This window comes from Macrotis lagotis, chromosome 2, assembly GCF_037893015.1.
Source record: "Macrotis lagotis isolate mMagLag1 chromosome 2, bilby.v1.9.chrom.fasta, whole genome shotgun sequence".
NCBI classification, from domain to species: Eukaryota; Metazoa; Chordata; class Mammalia; order Peramelemorphia; family Peramelidae; genus Macrotis; species Macrotis lagotis.
The window spans coordinates 127369254-127385200 of record NC_133659.1 but is presented as its reverse complement, the minus strand read 5'-3'; the positions used below and the strand labels follow the sequence as shown (position 1 = coordinate 127385200).

At 35.9% G+C, this 15947-nt stretch overlaps 1 protein-coding gene across 26 annotated transcripts in view; it reads right to left on the bottom strand.

Annotated features, from left to right (window-relative positions):
* DISP1 (dispatched RND transporter family member 1) overlaps window positions 1–15947 on the bottom strand; it is a 242376-nt gene that overhangs the window by 74798 nt on the left and 151631 nt on the right. For 4 of the 26 annotated variants that reach the window (XM_074222747.1, XM_074222751.1, XM_074222741.1 and 1 more), the window contains one exon: window positions 7510–11188. The exons of 21 other annotated variants lie outside the window; for them this stretch is intronic. The gene's annotated coding sequence lies outside the window, so the exon portion shown is untranslated. The remainder of the gene's footprint in view (window positions 1–7509; window positions 11189–15947) is intronic. One more of the 26 variants, XM_074222761.1, reaches the window with a different exon arrangement.

The window sequence follows — 15947 nt, the reverse complement described above, 5'->3', positions numbered from 1 at the left end:
CAGAATTGTTTCATCCTTTTCATTACTTTGAGAGCTACTCCATTTCTTCCAAGGAATTTTTTTGATGAGGGGAAGGCAAGTGGGGTTAAGTGCCCAAGGTCACATAGCTAGTAGGTATCTAAATTGAGATTTAATTCAGGTTCCCTTAACTCCAGGGCTGGTCTGTTATCTCCTGGGTCACCTAGATGTCCTCTTCTAAAGAATTCTTGACCCCGATATTAAATGCAAAGATCACCTGAATTAAATTCATACACTTCCATCCATTTAACTGACATACAAGATACACATATCCAGCATACTTTAGTTACAGATCTTACATTCTAGGTTCCTTTAAAACTTCAGAAAATGTTGTTTTTCACTAAACATAATTTAAGAGGCCTCTCTTACAACTGGAGCACATTTGCGCTCAACTCAACAAGTGGAAAACAAGACTTATCAACCAAATAAGAATTCTAAAGCTAGAAAGGATCTTAGAAGATATTTTATCTAAAAACTTTGGTTAAATAAATTAAGACTGATTCTATCCTTTAATGAAGTTCAATTTGTGATATACTAGTTTTGCACAGATTCTGGGGTGACTCTCCTATCTCTATTAAGATAGGCAGGTTGAGTTCCTAAAGGGTAGCTGGCTATTCCTCCCTTCAGGATTCTAAGAGTAACTCTAAGGAGCTTATAGTTTGGTTTCCAATGCTACTGCTCAAAAGGTCATGCTGGTATGCTTCCACATTGTTGGATGGCTAGAAGGAAGGAAGCAAACAAAGAAGGAGGGAAGAAGAGAAAGAGGGAAGAAAAAGGGGAAGGAAGAAGGGAAGACTTACCAAGCACCTACAAGTGCTAGGGCTAAATGCTTTACATATATATCAGCTCATTTGATCCTCACAACCCATTTTACAGTTGAGGAAACTGAGGCCAAATGAAGTTAGATGACTTATCCAAACTTACACAGAAAGAGATGAAGAGTTTGAATTCAGTTCTTCTTGCCTTCTCACCCAGCCCTCTATTCAGTGTTGTTATCAACTGGCCAGCTGAACAATTTTAAGACAGGAATTTATGAAGGGAGAATGATAGGAATAGTTGAAATAGAACTTCTCACCAACAGTCAGGGAGACATGCTCCCCAAAACACACATAGTTCAAGAGAGAGAGCAGGCTCAAGCTTAGAGATCAGATATAACCAAGAGGTAACTCCCAGATCTGAGTTGAATGGAATTTTTTTTTCTCCTTTAATGGAATCCTTATTGATTTTCCCTTAGAACTCCCTTAGAAGTTCTCAAGCTGCCTTTCTTCAGTGGATCTATTTTGTCCACAAAGCAATATGTAGACAATGGTGTCCAAGAACCACTGCTGTTCCAAGAAACTGCTAGGTCATATGTGGGCAGTCCAAAATGTTCCAGTCTTTTAGAAATTCACAAGGTAATCCTGTGAGCAGAAGAGACAGAGGTTTTCTCTTCCCCTACTCCTCAAGCAATTCTCTCACAGGTTTGGCTGGAGAATGTGTACCTGAGTATGTCCCACCATTGGAACAATCAGGTTTCAAAAGCTAGTTTCTTGTGTTTTTTTCCTTTGCCCCCCCCAAAATGAATGAGTATCTTCAACCCATCCCAATGAAGATGATGATTTAGTTCTTGAAGAGGGTCATGGCATCAGATAGGTGATGTTTTGACAAATACATGAACTGGATTTGAGTGAGGGGGGTACCGTGCTAAGTCATCAGTCTCACTCTCTTCTCTGGAGTCATCTGGGTCCAGAGGCCAGATATGGATCAGATAACTAGAGATGGCTCTGAATGAAAGCAATCAGATCAGAGTTGAGTGACTTGCCCAAGGTCATGCAGCTAGTGTCAAGTGTCTGAAGTCACATTCAAACTCCCATCCTCCTGACTCCAAAGCCAGTGCTCTATCCACTGTGTCATCTAGCTGTCCTTCCCATCCCAAAACACCTCCTGGGTAGTATCATTTCATTTCATTTCATCCAGTGGTTTTCATTTCATTGTTTGGAACAATAGAGCTGCTCTCACCTGATTTAGGTTGGTACTTTAAATGGGGGAGGTAATTAATTGATTGAAGAAACCTTTACCCTAATGATAAAATGTGTTAGACTAATTACAACCTGGGTTATAGTTCTGTCTTCTCAAATAGATATTGGGCAAGTGGAGTTGAAAGACTGCTGGCTGTAGAGTCAAAAACTAGGAGTTCCCACCATGGTGTGTTTCTAGCTCTAAATATGAACCTTGCCAACAAACTCTCTACTTCCACTCCATTCCCTGGAATTATCCCATATATCTATACTCACTGCCTCCATATCCCTTTTCTCACTCCTCAACTCTATACAATCTGTTTGCTGAAATAATCAACAAAAACCTTTGTATCCCACATTATCAGTAATAGCTTAGAATCACCAAGTCCACAGGTCTTTTCTGAATGTTTATCCTTTGATTCACTCTGTTAATTGTACCTTCTTGAATAATCTCCTCTCTAGGTTTTCATTGCTTTTTCCTTACTCTTCCCTTACCAATGTAGCTGCTCCTCAGTTTCCTCTGCTAGATAATCATCTATGCCTTGTTCCCTAACTATTCCCTAACTTTAAGTATGACTGTCCTAAGACATCTTTACTTTTCTCTCTATATCTTCTCATAGTGATCTTATAAGGTCCCCATAGGTCAAGTTACCATCACTTTGCAGAAATTACCAGATTCATATATCAAGCCCTAGTTTCTTTCCCAAGTTCTAGTCCCACCTTACCAATTGCCTACTGGATGAAAGTTGATATGATATGACATGATTAAATATAAATATGGAATCTTGAGAATGTTAATATCAAAGCAAGACAATAATAGTTGGGCAGCATGTATGGACTAAATGAGGATTTTTAATATGCTAATAGATACAAGGCAGATATGGAATCTCTGTCATACAGGTAGGCTGTTGATACTAAGAAGATGGTCATAAAGAAATTGGGATTTATTAAGAAATTTGGGCTTATGAGTAAGATAATGTAATGCTGCAGAGAACCCAGGATGAACTACTTAAGACTGCAGAGTTGTGAAAGTCAGTTAATCTAAAAGCTAACAAGAAAAGAAGAAAGGTAGACTCAGGGAATTTCTGTAGATAAGGTCCAGAATATTCATCTGAGTTGGGGGTTCTGATGGCTTAAATGACAGCAAGATTCATCTTCCATGAGAACATTTAGAATCAGTTTGAGTTTGAGGATAGAATGAATTTGTATGAAAATAACCAAAGCAAAGGACTAATGAATCAGCCAAATGACCTGGAGTAGAAGTAAGGTTATAAGAGGAGAGTCCAGGAAGGGAGGGATGGGTGGGGAAAAGGAGCACATAGAGTCAACCAGTTAATGATTTAAACGTACCAAAAACATGCCTGTAATTTACATAATCTGTCCACAATTTGTTAGCTTAAAAAAAGTTTTGCTCTTTAAAATGGTTAACCACATATACTGCAATGCAGTGGGCAGGAAAGAAGTATGTATGCCAAAGAAAAGGAAAAATATAGGCTATGAAAAAGTAACAAAATAACACTAGCTAGCAGTTATACACTGCTTTAGGGTTTGCAAAGTGCTTCACAAATATTATCTCATATGATGCTCACAACACTTCTAGGTGTGTGCTACTATCATCCTCATTTTACCAAGGAGGAAACTGAGGCAGACAGAGGTTAAGGGACTTGCCCAGAATCACACAACTAGCCAGTATACAAGGTCAGAATTGAAATGTCAGCAAATACTACTACTAGATAGTGGGAAGGAATTTAAAATGAATTTGGAAAAGAACATGAATAGTTTTTTTTTTTTAAATCTGTGTTTAAATGACTTGTTTTCCCCAGGATATATAACTTGCCAAAAGAAATCTCTTCTTTAAGTTTTGGTTTGAGTTATTATAAGTCCCCAAAGAAAGTTATTTTAGTGAATTTCCTGCCTTTCATAAATATATGCCAATATCAATATATCAAAAGTCAATAAACTCAAATTTCACTTTCTGAGCTAGCATTTTTATCTCCCAAGTGTTTTGACAGTTCTGAAGTAATCAGTCAGAATGAAAATAACAATAATAATAATACAGAAAAATGTTGCCTAATACCAACCAAAGAACTTATAATATTAAATTGAGGATTTTTTATACTTCTCAGATGTAATGCAACCATTTCAAACAGGATTTGCTTGCTTTTTTGAGTAATGATTAATCAAACTAATACTGAATCTTTTTAGTCAAAAATTAGCTGCTCAACAAATATAACGAAGTTAACATTTTGTCTGTCCTATATACCCAATCTGGGAGGGGAAAACACAGGGTTTCGAGCCAAAACAGAAACAATTCATATTTATACTCACTCTGAGTCATCAAAACCCAAACAATGACCAAGTGAGACTTGGGCTGAAACCCACTGTAGGACACTAATGAATGAGTTGGATTTAAGGCACAATTTTTAAAAATAAGAGAGAGAAAAAATAAGTAGGGAAGAGAAAAAAAGCAATGTAGTCCGTAAACCCCAAGATCAGTTTGAACTATAAACAACAATGTAAAAGATGCTAAGATACTACATATTAACATTATAAGTAAACTAATAAGCTGATGTGACAAAAAAAAAATACAGAGAGGGAAGAGAAGTTTTATGACATCATCAAAACCTTAAGAAGCCTCAGGAGAGAAAACAAAGGGCTCAATTAGTATGCAAGACTGATTTGTCATTTGTATGTCTAATTAATAAGAGCTCTGAAATTCCAGGGGATAAACTGTAAAAACTAAGAAGAGATCAGTGGAAATTTCTTTGATCCAAATGACTAAATCTAGTGTTTGGCTTTGTATCCAAATGACTATAACAATATTAAAAAAAAATGATGGTGTTTAATGATTAAAAAAATCATGAATTAGCTAATTGGACAGTTATTGAGAAGTAATCTAGATTTTCTTTTGTATCCCCCATTTCTTTTTTTAAATTTTTTTTGCTTAAGAAGCATTAAAATACTTTCCTTCTTCCTCCCCCACACCCATAAAAATGAAAAAATAAAATAAAACAAAACCCCTATAACAAATTAAGTTAGCCAATATAAATTCCCACAATGGCTATGTACAATTTAGTCCATCATCCTTCTATCAAAAGGAAAGGTAACATTCTTTACTTAGTCCTCTGGAAATATAATTTGTTCATTTCTTTGACCAACTATTTTCATTTCATTTCTTAAGTCTTTTAAATTCTTTCTTTTCAAGTTGTTTCTATTGTAAATTGTTCTAAATTCTTTCAAATTCATGTTCTTTTTTATTTTTTATTTATACATTATTAAAATATTCTCAAGAGTAAACATAATAACCCCTCCCCCACAAAAATATATATAAACCCTCATGAGAAATAAAGTAAAGGAAAGAGGAAAAAAATGTGTTTCAGTCTATGTTCTGATATCTTCAGCTCTGTTTCAGGTGGATCACACTATCATATAAGTTACTTCCATATTTTTCCACAGTTGCTGTTGCTGACTGTAATTCTCTCCATCCATTCCTCCCCACTACCATCTGTTATGTTTTCTCTTTCCTTTCATTCTTTCTTTCTTCAAAAATGTGCTGTGGGGCAGCTGAGTGGCACAGCAAACAGAGCACCAGCCCTAGGGTCAAGAGGCCCCAAGCCCACATCCCACCCCAGGGACCAAGCAACCACTTGTCCAGTGGTCCCAGACAGGCCACCCAATCCCAGCACTTTGTAAAAAGTAAAAAAGAAAATGTGTTATATGTGACTATCCTCTCCTATGATCTACCCTCTCCTCTATCACCCCCATCCCCCACTTCCCTCTGTCCTCCTTCTATCCTTTTTCCTCTAGATGTCTATACCCTATTGAATGTGTATGCTGTTTCCTCTCTGAGCTATTTCTGATGAGAATGAAGGTTTCCTCATTCCCCCTCGCCTTACCCCCCTTCCATACCATTGCAAAAGCTACATGAAATATCTTATCCTATTCTACCTCTCCTTTCTATTACTCCCAGTACATTTCCCTTTCACCCACTGACTCCATTTTTACAATATATTATATCTTCAAATTCAGCTCTCTCCTGTGCTTCATCTATAAAAGTTTCTTCTACTTGCTATATTAAATGAGAAGGTTCATAGAAGTATTATGAGTATCATCTTTCCATGCAGGAATACATGCAGTTCATCATCATTAAGTCTCTCATAATTTATCTTTCTCCTCCACTCTCTATGATTCACCTGAGTCCTGTACTTGAAAGTCAAACTTTCTGTTCAGTTCTGGTCATTTTAACAGTAACATTTGAAATTCTCCTGGTTCATTGAAAGTCCATCTTTTCCCCAGAAGAGGATGTTCAGTTTTGATGGGTAGTTGAATCTGGGCTGCATTCCAAGATCTTTTGCCTTCCACAATATTATATTCCAAGTCCTATGAGGCCTTAATGTAGTTGGTGCTAAGTCTTGTGTGTTCCTGACTGCAGCTCCACAATATTTGAATTGTGTCCTTTTGGCTGCTTGTAATATTTTCTCTTTGACTTGGGAGTTTGGGAACTTGGCTACAATATTCCTTGGAGGGGTGGGGTTTTTTTTGGATCTCTTTCCGGGGAGATTGGTGGATTTTCTCAATTTCCATTTTACCCTCTGCTTCTAGGATATCAGGGCAATTTTCCTGTAGGAATTCTTTTAAAATGAGGTCAAGGCTCTTTTCCTAATCATGACTTTCAGGTATCCCAATAATTTTTAAATTATCTTTCCTAAATCTGTTTTCCAGATCAGTTTTTTTCAATATTTCACATTTTCTTCTAATTTTTCATTCTTTTGGTGTTGAACTGTTGTGTTTTGATTTCTCATGAAGCCATCAACTTCCTTTAGCTCCATTCTACATCTGAAGGATTTGTTTTCCTCAGAGAGCTTTCTTATCTCCTTTTCCATCTGGCCAATTTTTCTCCTCAATAACATTTTGAACTGTTTTATCCACTTGACCTAAGCTGGTTTTTAACATGTTATTTTCTTCAGCATTTTTTTGGATCTCCTTGACTAAGCTGCTGACTTCGTTTTCATGTTTTTTCTTGCATCTCTCTCATTTCTTTTCCCAATTTTCCCTTCTATCTCTCTTACTTGACTTTCAAAATCTTTTTTTGAGCTCTGTCATTACCTAAGCCTAACTTCTATATTTCTTGGTCTTTAGATGCAGAAGCTTGGACTTTCTCATCTCCAGATTGAGTATTTTGGTCCTCCATGGGACCAAAGTAATTGTCTATGGTCAGATTCCTTTTTTTGTTTGTTTGTTTACTCATTTCCCCAGCCTGTGCCTGGTTTGGGGTGCTTTCTGAGCTTTTGGACCTCAGTGTGTGAGGCTCTGACTGCTCTCCTGGTCTGTGAACTACCAGAAGCTTACCCCTCTTGCCACGGGGCTATGGGGGGGGGGATCTCTGCCATATGGGGGCTCTAGACTGTGACCAAGGTCTGTATGTGGTCAGAGCCCCAGAGTCCTGTTCCAGGGACAAAGGAGAGACCTTGGCAGTCTCCCTCCACTTCCTTACCTTCGGTGGGCTGAGCACTCAGGGCTCAGCTACCTGGAAGCTCCTGCTGGGTGACTCCATGAACCTGCTTCCCTTTCCTGGATCTGGGCTGCCATGGTTGGGTGACCTCGCTGAGGTGCCACAGCCGTACTGAGGGCCTGGGCTTCATGCTCGTCCTGGAAGAGGTCTCCCTGCTGATCTTCCAAGTTGTGCTTGGTGCTCCCTGGGGTGCAGGTCAGGAAACTGCTTTTGCTGCCAGGAGTTGCTCTTCTCAGGTACCCCGGGGCTATTCCTGGGAGGCTCAAGTTCCTTTGCTCTTGCATGGCCACCCCTCCAACTCTGTGGAAGAGAGATTTTTCCCTATTTTCCAGGTTACCTTGAGCTGGAGAATTGCCTCACTGTATCTTTCTGTGGGTTCTGTCTCTCAAAAATTTAGTTAGAGAATAATTTTAATGTTTTTGAAATATTTTGGAGAGAGCACCTAAGATAAGAGGGCTGCTGCCATCTTGGTTCTGCCCCCACCCCATGTTGTTTCATTTGTAAATTGTTCTCCTAGTTCTACTGACTTCATTCTGCATTAGTTCAGACAATTTTTCCTAGGTTTTTCTGAAACTGTCTCCTCTGTTGTTTCTTAAAGCACAATAGAATTCTGTTACATTCACATCACATAATTTGTTCAGTCATTCCTCAAATGAAAGATATTATTATCTTAGTTTTAGGTTTCTGCCAGCACAAAAAGAGATGCTAGATATATGTATATATAAGTCCTTTTTCTCTTTCTCGACCTCTGTGGAGTATAGACCTAATAATGGTAATGGTGAATCTAAGAATATGTGCAGTTTAGTAATAGTGGGGGGGGGGTTAAATTGCTTTAATAAATGGCTGGATAAATTCATAGAAAAATTTCTGAGGGCACAAGAAGCTGTTTCTTCCTCAGAAGGTACAACTTCTACCAGAAGAAAAGAATTTCATTACTATTAATTGGTCCTTTTCTACTCCCTGCTTCTTTGATCCTTTCTTCAACCTTCTAACCTCCTGCCACAGGTTGGGATCCCCTTGCTTTTTCAGATTCCTTCTTTTCCACTTTATGTTCTCTTTGAAGCACTTCTATTCTTTCAGGGATGCTTCAGTCTGATAATCTAGAGGAACAGAAGGCATTTTCTAGTCCATTCACAATCTCTGCTAATAGAGATGCTCCATTTTGTGTGTTTCCATGGAATAGACAGAAACACAAACATACTACACTTGCCCTCCCTATTTGCAAAGACTAAGCTCTGAAGCACCTGTTACAAAAGAAAGTTAACCACCTGATATAGCAGAGAAGGGGGCAGCCTCTAGTGTCAGGGGCTCTTCAGTGAAACTTTATCTTTAGTGAGTTTGTCTTCCTATCATTATATCTGTTGTTGTTTTACCTTTTTCTTGCCATCTGAAGCTATCTTAGGAGATTTCTAGCAAAATCTAAAAGCTTAGTACTTCCCCCCAACCTTATTATCTCAAAAACATTTTCTATAAAAATAGATTTAAGAAGAAATCCACAGTCTTCATTTCTTTATGCAATCAGAGATTTAGAGCTGGGAGAGGTTCTTCTATCCAAACAACTCATTTCACAGAGAAATGAGTGAGAACGAATACATGACCAGTCCAAAGTCACAGATAACAAGCATCCAAAAGTAGTATTTGAATCCAGATCATTTTATCCAAATCCACTCAATCTTTCCACTAGATCATATTGCCTCTGAGAAAAACTCTTTTCAGTTATACTGTAAACTCATTTGTTTTCTTTGAGAAAACAAATATTTATTGATCTGCTATGGAAACACTACTCATTTGCACCATTTATTGGTACCATTTATTATTTTTCATAGAAGATGGAAAAATTTTCATTTTCATTAAAAGCTTTAATTTGATTTTAAAGACTGTTGAAGAGTTATGTGGTGATTTTTTTTTTTTTGGTTTGACTTGGAAGTTCTGAAATTCCGTATGCTATTCATATTAAATATCTACCCTGTAGCATCCAGGGGGTACATGCATTGTTCAAAGCATCCTAGACTACAAAAGATTACATAATATCAAATTCACTTCTCTTCTTACTGGTTTTATTCAAAAGAAAAGAACAAGGATTCACTTGAAACAATTTTATTTCAATACATAATAATGCCACAATGAAACAATGTTTTCTGTTAAAAATTATTACAGTTTTATAAGGGTGACAATGAGTTGTGGGATAAATTTTACTTACATAGATGTTGATAACAACAAAAGTTCTAGGGAATCATTAAAGGAAGTATTATCATTATTTATCATTATCATGAGAATTTATTAGTCCCCCCTTTGCCAAGTCCATGAAAAAATAGATAAGAATAACTCTAATCTGGATACACTGACTAACCAACACCACTAAACAATCAAATCTTTTAAAATTTTCTCCAAAGTTTTTAAAAGTATTGCTTTTACAAATATCCATAAAAACATTTTTATATTCAAGTTTCATCAGTATTCTTTAAAAAGTCATATTTACATAAATCTCAACTTATAATATATACTTATGTTTGTGTATATATGTAGATATATATGTATATACATATAAAGATGTATGTATGTATGTATGTATATATATATATATATAGACACACATACATTGTGTGTTTGTGTGTGTGTGTGTGTGTATTTGTCTGGATTTCATTAATATAGGTACTTCTAGTGATTAACTTGAATTGGTACAGATTAACATCTCCAGAACCTCAGTCTTAGAGAGTAGCCTAAAGCACTTGCCTAGGGGTCATTCACTCAGTGTAGCTGTCCCCTACCCCTTCACAACACTAACAACATAGCAGAAGGAAAAAAAAAAACAAGAAGGCAAATGAGTTTATTTTAGTCAGATGAAAAGTTCAGAAGAAATTCATCTAAGTAAGATATTTCAATACATTTTTCTTCCATCATCATGTTTTAGCCATTGCAATCTGAAGATAATAGTAAATCAAAGTATATAGACCAAATGGAAATTAGGTAGGCAGCTATAAATTCATAATAAATGTATTTATCTCATATTAGCAAACAATAGTCACATATTCTCACATGTTCAGTAGTGCAGAAATGCAATAGAGCATAAACTCTCAAAATGGTAAAGTTTCAAGGTAATACTGATATTTTTACATATATATATACACATATATACATATATATATATAAATTTTCTCATTTTGTTTTTATTTTACCGTCTCCAAAAACAATAAGCTATTAGGGAAGAGAAATTTTGGTTCAAAATTAAGTGGGTGCTTCCAAATCTAGAATAATTGATAGGCAGAGTGGCTTGTTGAAGTCAGTTGAGGAGTTAACTTTAATTTTTTAGTGTGAGCATATGTACTCAGAAATTGGTAAATGTTACAATTCAAAGTTTGATTTATTTTTTTGGAATTGATGTAGTGGATGCAACAGCCACACCACAGTAAAAACCAACTGGCTAAAACCAGGTGGAGAGTAAACAACAGACCTCAAACTCATTAGTGAGTTGTGAAGGTGGGGGAGACATCCCTCAATGGAATGGGTAGATAGATAAGAACAATTTGTTCCAATGGCTATTAAGATGGCTGAAGCAGGTGTTGCAGGATAGTCAGACATCCAAGACACGGACACCAAGGTCATGCACTGCATCCCTGACCATTCATCTTGACTTTTGTCTTGTCACTGGATTTTGATGACCCTAGAAAAGAGAATGAGGCTTCCGATTTTGTGTAATTCCATCTGACTTAAATCCAATTCTTTTGTTTGTTTGGATTTTTTTAGGTTTTTTTGCAAGGCAAATGGGGTTAAGTGGCTTGCCCAAGGCTGCACGGCTAGGTAATTATTAAGTGTCTAAGACTGGATTTGAACCCAGGTACTCCTGACTCCAGGGCCGGTGCTTTATCCACTACACCACCTAGCCGCCCCTTAAATCCAATTGTTAACCAAGTCAAGACATCACCCTTGAGATGCCATTGATCCTTTTTAAAAACAAAGCACCAACCATAATAACAACAGACTTAAGCAAGTGATGGAGAAAATGTTTCTAATGCTGATCAAAGTGTATCCTCTTCACTTTTTTTTTCTGAAAAGCCAATTGTTAAACATTTATCAGCACACACCTAGTTAGGCAATTGCATCTCTCTCTCTCTCTCTCAAAATTAATAGAAACATGCCCTAAAGGAATTTTTCAAGGGCAATATTAATAGTGCAATCTTGGTTTTTTTAAAAAACCATCTCATTTTAAATTATGAGGCCTTATAATTCTTGCCACTTATCAATACTATACTAGGCAATGTACCTAATTAAATATTAATATGCTGAAGAAAAAAAGTGAGTCTTCTGCTTTTATTAGTATTCCCATACTTCCAAGTCTGAGTTCTGATAAGTCAGCTAATTTTTTGAGACCTAAGTCTCTGAGAGCTTATATTAAATTGTATATAGCTGATATAGCGCACACCTTAAAAAATATCTAAATATAGCTACAATTCCAATTAAAAGATAGTTTTTTCTCTTGAGTATTTCAAATATTGCTAAATAAAAACTATAAAGTGGCAAGCTAGGTGGCAAAGTGGATAAAATGCTTGGCCTGGACAAATATGGCCTTAGTCAGAAATTTGTGTAACCCGTGGCAAGTCACTTCACTCTGTTTGCCTCAGTTTCCTCATTTGTAACATGAGGTGGAGAAGAAAATGGCAAAGTACTTCAGTATCTCTGCCAAGAAAACTCCAAATAGGGTCACAAAGAGTCAGACAAAACTGAACAAAACCAACAGTATAATTTGAATAGATATTTCTTTTGAAGATATTCTTTAAAGCCTTTTTAATGGTTCCTGAAAAGACTATTATTTAAAAAAAAAATCATGGGAGCAGCTAGGTGGCGCAGAGGATAGAGCACTGGCCCTGGAGTCAGGAGTACCTGAGTTCAAATCCAGCCTCAGACACTTAATTACCTAGCTGTGTAGCCTTGGGCAAGTCACTTAACCCCACTGCCTTGAAAAAAAAACCTAAAAAAAAAGGCATGCCACTAAAAAAAGAAAAGAGTGTGGGGGTGGGGTAAACAATCTACAATTTCTACAATTAATGTTGAACAGTTTACACTAAGCTAGTAACTGCCACCTCAAATTTTAAGCATTCCAGAAATAATGCCTGAAAGAGGAAGATTGCAGCATGTTAGTGAATGACTTGGATTTGGTTCCTCAAGTTGGATGTATCTTAGCATTTAGATTAACTTCACCTGTTTCTTTGGCTGCAAGTGAAAGATGTTGCCTATGATGTAAAGTTGGGGTGGGGGATGAGTGTGTATGTGAGAGAGAGAGAGAGAGACAGAGACAGAGACAGAGACAGAGACAGACAGAAAGACACACAGAAAGAAACAGACAGAGAGACAGAGAAAGCTAAAGCTCAAGAAAGACCTTGTGGTCAAATATGTGTGGTCAGATTGACAACAGAGCAGAATTCATTTGAGGTGATGTCGTAGAAATTTGGGAGAAACTGTCACATACTCTCAATTATTTATAAAAGTTTTGAAAAGAGTTTAGGAAACAGCTAATTTGACTAATCAGTTTATGTAACCACTTATGAAAAATTATATCCCTAGCCCTAATCAAATGGGATGTCTGAAAGCACTTTCATAAATACATGTTCTCCCAAGTTTAATACCAGAAAAAAAATTGAAACTCCTAATTGTATTTTAATACATTTTAAACCTTTTAATCCTAAGGTCATAGACAGCTTCCAGACACCCAGACCATTATCTTCCCTCAGATCTCTGACAAATAAAGGCCACTTGATGCTTTGGTTATAAACAGCCCCCTCAAAAAGTGACAGTTCTCTCTCCAGGTCATAAGTTTTCATTTGAAGCTATTTTCCCTTGACCAGAATTGTAAAAGGGGTAAATTTTACAGTTAAGTAACATATCTGTCACCCCATCTCTCTTCTCCAGGAGAAGCATTAGTATCACATTACTTGGTTTCACTAATGTTGTTGAACAGATCACAAGCATCACCATTTCTCCAGATTCGAAATACCTCAAACATCACAAAGACTCAATAATTAGTGACTCAAAGAAAAGAGCACTGTGGGAGGGGAAGAGTACAAATCAAACTTAAGAAAATTCTATTCCCACATATTGGCAGGCAATCAATGGGATGTGAAGGAATTTTTAAAATGTTTTCTCTAAAGCCCAAAACTGAGATCAATCACCATAAAGCACTTAAAAGCTGTTTGACTTTGATGGTGGTGTGTTGTTTTTAAATACCACATTAAGAATTATCTAGGCTTTTCCCACAAACGCCAAGCATCAAATACCAGGCACTTACTCCCTGCTGTTTTGTGAAGTTTTAGAAATAACAAATGCAATTTCGCTAGTGCAACTCCCCTGATGGGCTATGCCCTGCTGCCCAAAGACCAACAAATAAATCTTCAAGTGTATCACTTTTTTTTTTAAGTCTAGCTTGGGGAAAATGTAGGTGTTTGTAGGCAACCCAACAAAGGCCATCCTTATTAATTTGACAAATTTAATAAACTTTTTATATCAACTGCTCAAATTACCTACATCCCATCCTAAGGCTCATTCATTAGACGAACTTTATGTTTCTTATTTATGTGTGGTAGTTGTTGGCTCACAAAGCTGAACAAATTGCATTTTTTTCTAATTAATTAGATGAATATTTTTGCATTCAGTAAGTATTCTTCAGTAAGTATTCACTGTGTACCAAGCTAGTAAGCAGGTTTCTAGAATCAAAATGTGCAAGCCAGAATAACAGTTTGGTTAAAATGATAAATTTTAAAAATAGAGATTTAAATTTAGTAAACAAAGGAGTTTTTCTTTCTTCCTTTTACCTTTCCTTAATGTCCTCAGCAAATATAAGTTACTTTTCTTTTTTCTCTTCCAAAATGTTGACATGTTAAGAATCTGATTTTGCCTTAGAGTCCATGACTTATTATTTCCTGCACTGGGCTGTGGTACAGAAGGTATGCATTTCTGAGATCCACTCCCACATGGTCCTTGTGTCAAAACCTAGCTCCCTCTCTAAGTTGAATCTCCCCTAAAATGATTTGTCACTACCTTCAAATAAGCATAACCAAAAGAAAATAAGATATCACTATATATGAACAGGATTTATCTGACTTAAAAAATTTCATGTGGGGCTTTCAAAGATAAAATACTTTAAAAAAAATTCTTGGTCTACATTAGATTATATTATGGGATAAATACATTTGTTAAAAAGAATAATAATCATAGTATCCTATAGCAAATCAGTAAAATTTGTTACAGAAACATTTTCTGAGTGGTTCCAAATTGAGTTTTTAAAGTGCATAATTACATTTTATAATATAATTTATTATAACATTTTATATGCTACATATAATAAATGTCAATATTTTACTGCTTACGGCTCTGTAGTGAGTGATAGGGTTCCCCTTTTAGACCAAGGATCAGATATGCAAGATACAAAAAAACACCCTGACTTGTTTTCATATGACTTAACAAACAGTTAAAAATGAAAGGTTATAACTGAGCAAGCAGGATTTGGGGCCATTCAAGTAGTCTTGAACTAAAAAATAAACAGGGGAAAAGAAAGTCATTACATAAACTTTTAAAAGTAGAAATAACTCTGTAGACTTAAGAGCATGGAAAATGGTAAAAATCCACTGCCTACAAGCAAAGCACTGTCATAACTTTAAAGCTTATTTACATAGTTTAGTGACTTTCCATTACCATCCATCAAAGGTAACTGAAGTTTTCATAATTACAAGTTCCATGATCTAAAATAATGCTACTTTATGCAAAAAAAAGGGGAGGGGGGAGAAATACATTTTATGCTATTTCTTTCAACACTAATACTACTCATATTATATTTAGAAGGATTTTCAAAAAATTGTAAAAGTGGATTTTGGAGATGGGCAGATTCACTGAGAGTTGCTAAAGAGATTGTCAGACTGGTATGTAATAGATTAATTTTAAAAAGTTTCAGTTTCCTTTCATTAACCTTTATCAGTAGTGTCTCTTTTTTTCCCCCAAATCCTTACATTCCTATTACTAAAGCAAGGGGGAAAAAATCTCATATGTTAATCAAATCTGAAAATTTTTCTGACACTTGAATTAACTATATATTTTTAAAGTTTACATATAATTTTAACTTATTTTCATTTGTAAAATAAATATGAAAATTTATACCAATTGTTTCTCTTTTAATTCAAGGAATAATCTAGTTTTGCTCTAGAAATAGTGTTATCAAAATTTCATTACCAAATTACAACAGAGTTAACATTTAATCAATTTAAAAAGAACTCACAAACCAAGCAGTGTATTTGGCCTATTGGAATGCACTTAATGGAATTAAAAGCTTGCTGTCTGAGCAGCTCCCAAGAAGGTATCTGAACCAAGATATCATCTTTATACATTGAAAAAGATATACATATACATGTATAATGTACCTATATAAATTCACTACA